Here is a 10,732-nt window from a genome sequence, read left to right on the forward strand (position 1 = left end):
TGAGAAGACCCATCTCACCCACCTGTCTTGGCACCTGTCACCCCCCCTTGGGCTGATGAGGGGTTCGTCTGGCCAAAGCTCTGGCTGGAGCAAAGCATCTAAATGGGCGTGTCACCTCTTTAACTCCTTCAGTGGGTAACTTAGTCCTGATGAGTGGAAGTCCATGACAGCAGAGACCAAGGAGGCAGACCACCTTGGGCAAGTGACTTGGCCTCTCGGAACCTCCGTTTCCTCAGCCTGTAGAATTAGTTGTTGGACTGGGTCGTTGTGCTGTATGCATCTAGGCTTGGCACCTTGTGGCCTGCTGCCTGGGTTTGGAAATAAACTGAGTCGTGGTGACCGGGCCCCTGAAAGGCGGAAATGGTCAATAGCTGGTCCTTGACAGAAAGAGTTGCCATCCCCAGTGCTCTGGTGGTGTAAGACCACACAACACCCTCCTGCGTTCATGAAGTCCAAACGTGTCCCTGGGACAGAGGAATACGGGAACGAGCTTCTGTTTCGCAGGGAAGGTAAGAGAGCCTGGCCTTGCCAGGTGCTGGTACACAGTCCACGGCCCTGAATTGGAGGTCTGGTCATCACAAAGAATCTCATTGCTCTCTCCGCGAGGCATGGAGGGCAAAGTTGATGTCATCCTTTTAACAGCAGACTAAAGGCTCCGGTAAGGGGCCTCTGTGGAGTCTGGCCAATTTACAGCCAGCCCTGCACACCAGCCAGCTTGAAGAAACTGCCATGTTGTCTGAGTTTTGTCAACAGATAAAGAATGGGCAATTGCTCTGATCTCTGCAACATCCTTCCTTTTACAACAGAGTTGTGGCTCCCCTGACCTGGGTGTTTGCTGAGAGAGTACTTCGAGATGACGGAAGCCTTGTGAGCCAGGAACCACCCAGGGCCCCACATCAGTGAAGGGGTACAACTGCTGGTTTGTGTCATGACGAGAATTATGCCCGGCTCATGTACTGGGATCCAAACCCCTGTGCTGGTGGGTCATTTGGGAACAGGGTGCTTTGTTATGGTCAGGCTGTATCAGTGTCAGGTGTGTCAAATCTAATCACGTTTGAGATATGAAAAGAATAGATTAGGCGCAGAGACCAGCGGGAGCGGGGAAAGGAAGATACCTCCTGGAGATGGCCAGGGAGTGAGGGATGCTGGGACTGCAGATGCTGACAACAGTGGTCTTCCCCAGAAGCAGCAGTGAGGAAACTAGGGCTTACTCAGCTGAGGCTCAGGCTGCTGCTTCTGAAGGTCTTTCCTGGGAGCCAGTCCTCTGAATTTGGACTTTTAGGATCCCAAACTGAGAGATAAGAAATGGTCTTTAAACACCCACTTGTGGCCTTTCTGTCTCCCCAAAGCTAGAAAATAAGAGAGTCTGCAAGACGACTTTGGGGGCTTAGGCAAAGACCACATCCTGCCTCAGTGGGACTCAGCATTCAGCCATGCTGGTGCCCAGATCCGAGCGCACGGCTCCCTTTCCAGCTCTGCTTAGGTCAGAGACATGCGCAGCCCGAGCCTCAGCAGGAGAGCTGTCTCTAGCTAGTTACATTGCTGCTCTCTCCTGGTTTTTATGCATCTTTTCTGTTTATGAAAGTGGTCCAAAGTAATTTTAAACGATTAAGATCAAGACCAATATTAAGGACGTGATAGCTGGTCAGAAGGTCAGTCCAGTGAGCCGGATGTGCACAGGGCTCCACCAGCCCCAGCTGAGTAAGCCCTAGTTTCCTTGTCTCGTCCGTGAGAATCATCAGCCCAGCCATCGTTCCTGTCCTTTCCTCCCTGCTGACTTAGAAACCTTTCTAAAACGATGCCAGGTAACTCAGGAGTCAGATCCGCTTGCTCCCTGGGAATCTTGTTCCCTGTTACAGTTTTCCAGGACCTGAAATAGTGCTTGGCAACTACGTGGTCGTGGGTCACGTGAAGCAGCGCGTGATCCCTTGCCTCAAGAAGTGCAGCAATGCAAACGTGCTCCTTTACTCTGTCCACCGAGCAAAGTGGAGCCTGGTGTGTAATGCGGTGCAAGTTGGACTGCTTAGCAAAGGCCACCCACGGGGGAGAAATGGGGTCTCTGTGAATCAGAATGGACTCAGTGCCGGTGAGTTTGAGTTTTTATAGTGTAAAGTGCGGCACCCCAGTGTTAACGATGGTTCCAGGACGCCGTGCAGCATGCTGGCACAATCATTAACGTCCAGCAGAGTGGGCCTTTGGGATACCCAGGAGGGCAACACTCTCAGATCCCAGATACCAGCTCAGTACTGGCCTCCTCTGCCACCTTCTAGCACCAAAGCCTTTCTCTCTGAACTGGACAGAGACAAATGGAAGAGGGGACTCTTCAGTGGCACCAGATAAGCACTGCAGCAGAGAAACCTGAGCCCCTCCCAGCTTATTGCCCACTGCTATGGAGTCCATTTCAACACAGACCCCTCCCACATGGTTTCCAAGACTGCAAGTGTTGATAGGAACAGCCAGGCTTATCTTTTCCTAATGGAGCTTCTGGTGGGATCGAACCTTTTATCTGGCAGTTAGCAGCCTAGCCACCACACTCCCAAGTTCACTAGGAGGTATACTATTGACAAGGGGTCCTGATGCAATGTTTAAGTGCTCGGCTGCTAACAGAAAGGTTGGCGGTTCGAACCCACCCAGGGGCTCTGCAGGAGAAAGATCTAGTGATTTGCCCCCATAAAGATTACAGTAAAGACCCTTACTGAATATTTTGATCAAAGATTCCACAGGAGAATCTTGATCACAAGGGGAAAACACAGAACAGAGTTTTAAATTTGCAGAAACTCTATACTTGCTAGACTCCTGCCTTGTGATACTCTTTAGACCTTAAACCAGAAATATCCCCAAGCCTTCTTAAAACCAAACCACCGCTCAGCTTAACTAATGCAAAAAAAAACAGGAAGGCCTGTAGTATTAGCATTATGCTCTTTTAAGAATGATAGAGGGTCAAGGTGACGACATCAACTTGAAAGACTGGCTAGGAGCCTTGTCCCTTCCACTGGTTTATGTTAATTGGGGAGGAACAACTCAGGCCGATCAAGGTCACTGAATCATACCAGGGGAAACCGTCCAATTGCTGCGTAGACCCTCAACAACAGTGAGGCCACTGCAGCCAGGAAAGCCGCGGGGGCAGCTGCGCTGTCACATGGGGTCACTAGGAGGAAAACACCAGCTTGATGGCACCCGACACCCACACCAACAGGCGACCCAGTCTCTCTCAATCTTCTCACTGGGGATCCCGCGCTCTACCACCTTCGTCTTCATCAAGTAAGAATCCGAGAACAAATCGAATGTATGCATCACAGTTTCAGAGAACCACAGCTTCCCTAAGAGGTCCTAGAATCTAAAACGCCACGTCCACAAAATAACACTCACCGTAGCGGGGACCGTGTCCTCCACTGCCACAGCCAAAAGCCCAAGAGCGATGTGCCCCATTGACTGCGCAACCTGCATCCTCTCATCTCACCCCTTACAACATCACAGGTAGGAAGTGTCTCTCCCATTTGAAAGATTGAGGAAAAGCAGGCCTATTGAGTTTAAGAAACGCCTCCAAGGCCACCCAGCTGATCAGTGGCAAGACCTGAATTTCCATCTAATCTGCAGTCTCCACCTCCTGCGAGCCCGCCTCCTCTCAGTGCTTCCCATAGCCTACCATTATCACACCCTGGTGAGAGCAACCAGGTACACCCAGCACAGGGCTTAGCATTCCTTAAGAATTGTTTTCAGAGCAAGTAACATGCCAACAACTTTACAAGTCACCTTATTGGGCCTGGCATGTTTTAAAAAATGATCGGAGGAGCTACTTTACAGCATCTTTAATGCTCTGAAGTGAAAGTGCTTTCCGCAAGGTTTTCCACCTGAAAAACGCAACGCTCTTGACATCTGAGTGCAACGCCCAGCGGTGAAGCGCGGTTGCAGCCAGCTGTCTGACGCTGCTTCTGCCATCAGGTTACGCAAAAACATCATGAATGATTAAGCGTGGGAAGAGAGGTCAAGAAATGGTGCTTTCTCGGGAGCACTAGGCTGGAAGAGACAGTGACCCAAGAAATGGGCAGCCCTGCCTCCTTGTCACACACGTCTTCTCGTCACCGAGGAGAACACACTGAAGTTATCAAAACAAGCGGTGAAGCCTGCCAAGTGCGGCCCAGCCCCCCAGGCTGCCTGCCTCCCTGGCCGTATTGTCTCCCACACTCAGGCTGCCCTTGGCAGCTCCAGCAGCCTGATATCAAAGCAAGTCATGGAGGTGAGCATCCCGAGCCTGGGTCCCCTGATCCTCGCCTCACTCTCTCCTCTGATGATTCCCGTGATGCTTTCCCCTCTCTCATTGTGCCCCACCCCCCACCCCCCAAACCTGGATGTTCCCATAATGCTCTTCTCACTCTCTCCCTTGGATAGTCCCATGATGCTCTCCCCTTCTCTCCGTTCCCTTATCACCCACCACTCACTCCTGCAGGGAACTTGAAAATGAACATTCCTTGTCAAGACCTCCTTCCAGACTTTTCCAGATGCCCGTCTGACCACCTCCGTGATCCAAAAGTCTCGGTGAAGAGCATTCCCTGTCTCCTCGCCTTCCTGACTCTAAGGCACCTTTCACATTTCTCACTTGATCGCCGCGCCTGTAGTCCCACGGGGAGCAGGTGCCAGCACCGGTGTCCACTTGTCTGAGCAACCCTGTTCCAGGTGACAGCATGCGGCTATTTAAATTTCAATTCGTTAAAATGAAATAAAATTCAAAAGCCTCCTGCAACCAATCCTGGAAGGCTGTTTGGTTCCATGTTGACTAGGGATGCTAGGTGGGACTGAAAATCCCCACTGGGCTCGGGCCCTTGTCAGACCACAGCTCTCTCAGCCTCACGCTGGGTCATTTCTCCTTGTCCCTAGTTCTGTAAAGACGCTTCTTTCCTGCCACAGGTTGTCAGAATGACCCTCTTAATTCACACCAGGAATCAGGCTGTTCTGACCAAATAAATGTTCATCAAGTAAAACGTGGACTCGAACTACCACATACAGAGTCTCAATGCAACTTTCCAGTCTGACGGCCATGTCTCCATGTACACTGCATACAGCTGCCTCTCTGTGTCCCAGGTAAGCCCCAGGTAGCCCCTCTGCTGGCTCTTTGCTCAGCTCTCATACCCTGGCTGCCTGCTCACCTCCTCTCCGGTCTGCACAGCCCATTTCAAATGCTACTCTCTGCAGGAGACCAGCTGGACCCCAGAGACCCATGCCTTCTACAAGCCTTTCAAATGCAGAGCCCTGCTCCTGGTACTACTGTGGAGGATCTCTTTTGAGGAGGGGCGGAGGGCAGTGGTTAGCTGGGGGGTAGATGAGCTGCAGTAAACTTCAGATGCCCCGTTCCCACCCCCAGGCATACGACATCAGAGAAGTCACCCATCGGGTGCACTGCAGAGGGGCTGTGAGGGAGCACGTGGAGGCGGCCCCCACCCCATGAAAGTGCTGGGGTTTTTTGCGGGGGAGGGGCAGTATTAAAAATCTCCAGTATTAAAAATCAATACTCACCCTTCGAAGAGTACGCTTTCTTTCCCGGCTCTACTGTCTCAGGCAGAAGCTGCTAATGAGATTCTGGAGTGACAAGAAACAAAATGACAGAGCACTCAATCACCTTGGGGTAAGAAGGAACTGTGAGCAGCAGGGCAGGTAGCCAGCTCTCCCCGGAGGCAAAGTCAAAGTTCAAAACTCTGCAGCCTGAGTGTGCCCCTTGCTCAGGTCATCTCCCCAGTTCAACACCCCACCCTGGAGTGCACAAAGGGCAGGGCGGCTCAGACAATGAGACAGGCACTGGCATGTTCAAAGGCAGCCAGTGACCTGATGAGGGGGCACAGGCTGGGCTCTGTGATACCCGGCCTGTGGGGATGGGAAGCCCAGTAAAGGAGAAACAGCCGTGCTCAAGTGAAAAGTGCACCTAGAGACTACACACCTAACAAAGAACCTGAAGTAAGGACAGGAAACCCCCCTCTCCCACCCAAGCTTGGGCAGCCACTAATGGGCAAGTGGGAATAATATTTCTCCCATAGTAGTTAGGGGCAAGGGCCCACAGTTCTCCAAAACGGGCTGGTCAGTCACAAAGAGGGAGACAAGTCCTGATACATGGAACATCCTGGATGGACCTGGGAAATAAGCCAGACCCAAATGGACAAATGCCCACGGACTCTACTTAAGTGATGTTTCTAGAACAGACAGATGCCTACAGACAAAAGTAGAGTGGTGGCTACCAGGGGCTGGGCAGGGGAGGGACAGGAGTGTTTGCTGAAGGGGTACTGCGTTTTCTTTTAGGGTGACATCCAATCTTTGGAAACAGATCATGGTCCTGTTGGCATAACAGGGTGAACGTAATCCAAGTCACTGACTTGTATGCTTAAAACTGGTTACAACCAAAAGCAGGGCTGAGCAGAAGCTGTGAGCTTCTGGCCAAGGCCCAGCAGCAGGAGAAGAAGGAGACAGACAAAGAAAATACAGCAAAAGCCCTGAATTGCTTCAGATGGGTCAAAAAACAATAAAATGATAAATTCTGCTTTAAAATAAATTCTGCTTTAAATTCTGCTAAAAATATGGTCATGGGCAAGACCTTTCTGCGTGTGTTATGAAACCCAGAGGCCATAAAGAAGAGATGGACATGCTGATTGCATGCAAACGCTTACAGTTTTCACGCATGCAGTGCACACGGGTGAAAATGGTCACTACGTCTCAGAGGCAACAGATTGTTTCCTTAAAGTAAAACAGAGCGCCACCCTAAAGGCCACTAAGAATGACGACAACGACAGAAACCTCAGCAATCCAGTCGAAAACCAGGCAAATGACACGAAAGGATGTTTTACCACAAAAGTCACAGGAGACATCTCACCTATTAAAAGATGCTCGATCTCATGTATGGTAAGAGGAGTGCAAAGTAAAACGGCATGGTCAATCCAGCTTCATTACACGGGCAGAGAACAAAACGCTGAGCAGACTGCGTTGGTAGGATTTGGGGTAGACTCTCACGTTCCCCTCAACAAACACAGCGCAGGCAGACGCATCTGCCCTGATCAGCGTCTACCGGAAAAGCACCCAGCTCCTGATTCACCCGTCTCCTTTCTGGACATCCATCCATGGCGATACCAGAACAGGTGTGAAAGTCTGCTAGATTATTTAACCCAACATTACTGATGATGAAAGATTGGAAATACCTTCCATTCTCACCCAGGCCCTCTATCGGGGACTCGAAAGTCTGATGAAGGAGCTCTGTGCAGGAGTGCTCTGGCCAGGCATTAAGAACACACAGAGACAAACCTACTGTTACCGAGTCAGTTCTGTCTCAGAGCCACCCTGTAGGACAAAGCAGAACTGCCCCTGTGGGTTCTAAAACTGTAACTCTTTCCAAGAGTAGAAAGCCTCACCTTTCTTCCAGAGAGAGGCTGGTGGTCTCGAACTGCTGACCTTACGGTTAGCAGGCCAATGCATGACCACTGGACCACCAGAGCTCCTAGAATTAACTATAGTCCTTTAAAGTAACAAGGAAGCTTATCTGCCCCTCTGGGGGAATGATCTCTAAGGGATGGTGTTCTCTCAAGAAAGCAACAAGGAACAAGAGCGGACAGAAGCAGCACGTCCTGTGAGGAGGGCAGGGGGAACACACTATACCGCACGTGTGGATGTTTCCGATGGCTACCCGAGAACCTGGCTCTGGGAAGGGAAGGAGGGACAGAGGGGAGAAGGAGGCTTTTCACGATACCCTTTTGTACCTTTTGAATTGCTAACCTTGTCGATGCATACAGTCTTTTTCCTATAGAATTACAAATTCTATATCAACTCTCAAATAAAAGAGAGAGGCCAGCAGTTGCATGTGGCTGTTTAGATAGGTGGTGGGGGGAGAAGGGGAAGAAAGGGGGAACCGATCGCAGTGATCGACATCATAGCAGAACAACAGAAAGGTGGGTGCAGGGAGACAGCGGACGTTTGTAAGGTATGAAAATAATAATCATTTATCATTTATCTAGGGGTCACGAGGGAGGGGGACAAGAGGAGCTGATACCAAGAGCTCAAGTAGAAAGAGAATGTTTTGAGAATGATGATGGCAACCTATGTACAAATGTGCTGGACACAATGGATGGATGGATGGATGGTGATAAGAGCTGTAAGAACCCCCAATATAATGATTTATTTATTTTGTTAAAAAAAAAGAAGAATTAAACAAAAATAAATGGCATGCATTTCAAAGCTCCGTTCCGTGGCTGCACAGCCACAGCCACAGGTGCTCGGTGGAGCTCACATGGAGTGCCACATGGAAGCGCTGAGGCCACTGGGAGGACAAAGCCTATGAAGAAGAAATGGACACTCGGTGGGGCAGCTCTTTTCCGGGTTGCTAGGGGTCAAACGCAACCCAATGGCACCTCACAAGCGTGCTCAAAATCTACCTGTGGCTAATGGCTCTTACAATGGATAGCACCTATCTAGAGCATGTTCAATTCTGGAGCAATTGTTCTTATTGAGGGGAGAGAAACTCGGGGGCTGTCATCAGGGCAGAACCCCCGCGATCTCTACCCATCAGTGATCTCTACCCATCAGCCCGGTGGCACCCTGCAGACTCAGTCCCACACTCAAAGGCCGAGGACACTTCCTACCCTGTGCCATGTCCCCACCCAAAGGTTAAACCAGGTAAAACTGTAGGAACTCAGTTTTCAAAGGTTAAGGTCCAGCAGATAAGAATCTGCTACTTTGGAACCATCCCCTCCTCCCCCACCCAACTCCAAAGGTGCCCTTATGCTCCTGTCTCCCCTGAGGCTCGGAGGGAGGGACTGATGAGAAAGTTCACTCTATTCTACTTTGCCCACAGCCCTGGCAACAGGTTCTCCCTGGAGGTCTTGTTGGGCTGGGCCCCACTTTATGTTTCTGGGGCAGTGTCTGGGGCAAAGACCACTGGGAAGCCAGGCTGGTTCTTTGGGTGGAGAACCAGAGAATGACAAAAATCCTGCTACACAGTTCCCTGGACAAGCGACACAGTGGAGGAAGGCCGGGCCGGAGGCAATAGGCTCCGGCTCTGTGGGACTGCTTACAACCAGAACGAGCTGCCGAAAACCCTCTAGCCAGTCTCCTGCTGGAGAAACGGGAGCCAAACCTTGGTCCTCCGTCCCTAAGGTGCTCTGTGTCCTCAGGCATCCTTGCTAGTCCTGACTCCGGAGACCCCAGCTGTGCAGGGTAGAGATGCTCCCCTGGGTGTTCAAGGGTTCAGGCTCAGGGGAGCCCAGAACACACTCTTAATGCAAACACCCACGGGGCCAGGAATGAGTGTGGAAACAGGCTCGTCATCAGCTGAGGTCCCCCTCAGAGGTACCGTGCTGGAGAGCCTTCATAAGGAAGGCACTCTTTTCCACATGACTGAGGAATGAAATTAGTTCTCCGTGTGTCAGTGCAGCTGCAGACGTCCTGAACTAGAATCTCAGTACCCCCAAACCTGCTCCCTTTGCTCGAGCCCTCCTGCCTTAAGGGAAAAGCCAGGAGATGAAAGAGGCTTTGGGGATGGTTGCTTGTTTTAAGGGGGGAAGCTGGGTCACAGTATTTGATAACTGTAGGAACAAAGCCGGTGTTAAGCAAAAGGCAGCTTCTCTTAACAACTGGCAGGTCTACAGCAGGACAAGAGAGCTGGCTCCCAGCACCAAGTCTAGGATTCAAAACCCTCAGTGAGCTCTGGGCTCCCACCTGATTTCTAGCCAGCCCCCATTCCCAAAGGAGAGCTCAGGAACCCAGGGAAACTTGCACCAAACAAAGAGGCCATATGGCGAAGCCGCATGCAGCATTTCCTTGCCGAGTGCAAAACAAAATTCAACAACCAAAAGACAGACAAGCCAAGAAAAAGAAAAAGCGGTCAAAGGTCCTGCAGCCACATTGCTCCAAAGAAGGTATTCCCGTGACCAGGAAGCCCACGAACAGGCCGGGAGCTCCAGGAGAAAAAGGCAAATCAAAACGAAATGAGATGCCGCTTCGTCTCCATGGCGATGGCGATTATCTGAAAAATGGAAAACAACCAGTGTTGGCGAGAACTGGGAGAAACTGGAAGCTTAGCGCACTGTTGGTGGGAATTGCAAGATGGCGCAGCTGTGAAGAGTTGGGTGTTTCCTGAAGAAGTTAAATGCTTAAAAAAAAAAATTAAATGCAGAGGTAAAATTAAAAAAACACTCACAGCCACCCTACAGGACAGGGTGGTACTGCCCCCGGGAGTTGTCAAGGCTGTAACTCTTTTCGGAAATAGAAAGCCCGTCTCGCCCAGAGCTACAGCATTGTTATGTTGGGTGCCATCGGTTGGTTCTGACCCACAGTTCTGACCCACAGTCCTGCGCCCTCCTCCACAATCATGCCCGGGCTCGAGCCCATTGTTGTAGCCACTGGGTCAGTCCATCTCGCTGAGGGGCTTCCTCTTTTTTGGTGGCCCTCCACTTTACCAAGCATGCTCTCCTTTTCCAGGGACAGGTCTCTCATGACAATATGTCCAAAGTCTGCAAGACAAAGTCTTTGCTAAAAGGACGAATTTGTCTTGGAAGAAGTAGGGCCAGAGTGCTCCTTAGAGGCAAGGAGGGCAAGAACTACGATATGACCAAGCACTTCTACTCCTGAATAAACCAGGGCAAGTTAGAAAGTATTGCTAAAAAATCATAAATGCTTCTACTAAACAAAACAAAAATGAAATTAAAATGTGAAGCAATTGTTTCTCGACAAATCCTCTGTGCTTCTAAAGGAGGTGTTTCTATCT

The 10,732-nt window shown here is 50.6% G+C and overlaps 1 protein-coding gene across 2 annotated transcripts in view; it reads right to left on the reverse strand.

The window, feature by feature from the left end:
* The window catches only part of ABHD6 (abhydrolase domain containing 6, acylglycerol lipase), an 84,591-nt gene that overhangs the window by 27,283 nt on the left and 46,576 nt on the right, over nucleotides 1-10,732 (reverse strand). For both annotated transcript variants that reach the window (XM_045289838.1, XM_045289837.1), the window contains exon 2: nucleotides 5,512-5,574. The gene's annotated coding sequence lies outside the window, so the exon portion shown is untranslated. The remainder of the gene's footprint in view (nucleotides 1-5,511; nucleotides 5,575-10,732) is intronic.

Source organism: Echinops telfairi, unplaced genomic scaffold (genome assembly GCF_000313985.2).
Source record: "Echinops telfairi isolate 266 unplaced genomic scaffold, ASM31398v2 ScPeMD7_31;HRSCAF=116, whole genome shotgun sequence".
Classification (NCBI taxonomy): Eukaryota; Metazoa; Chordata; class Mammalia; order Afrosoricida; family Tenrecidae; genus Echinops; species Echinops telfairi.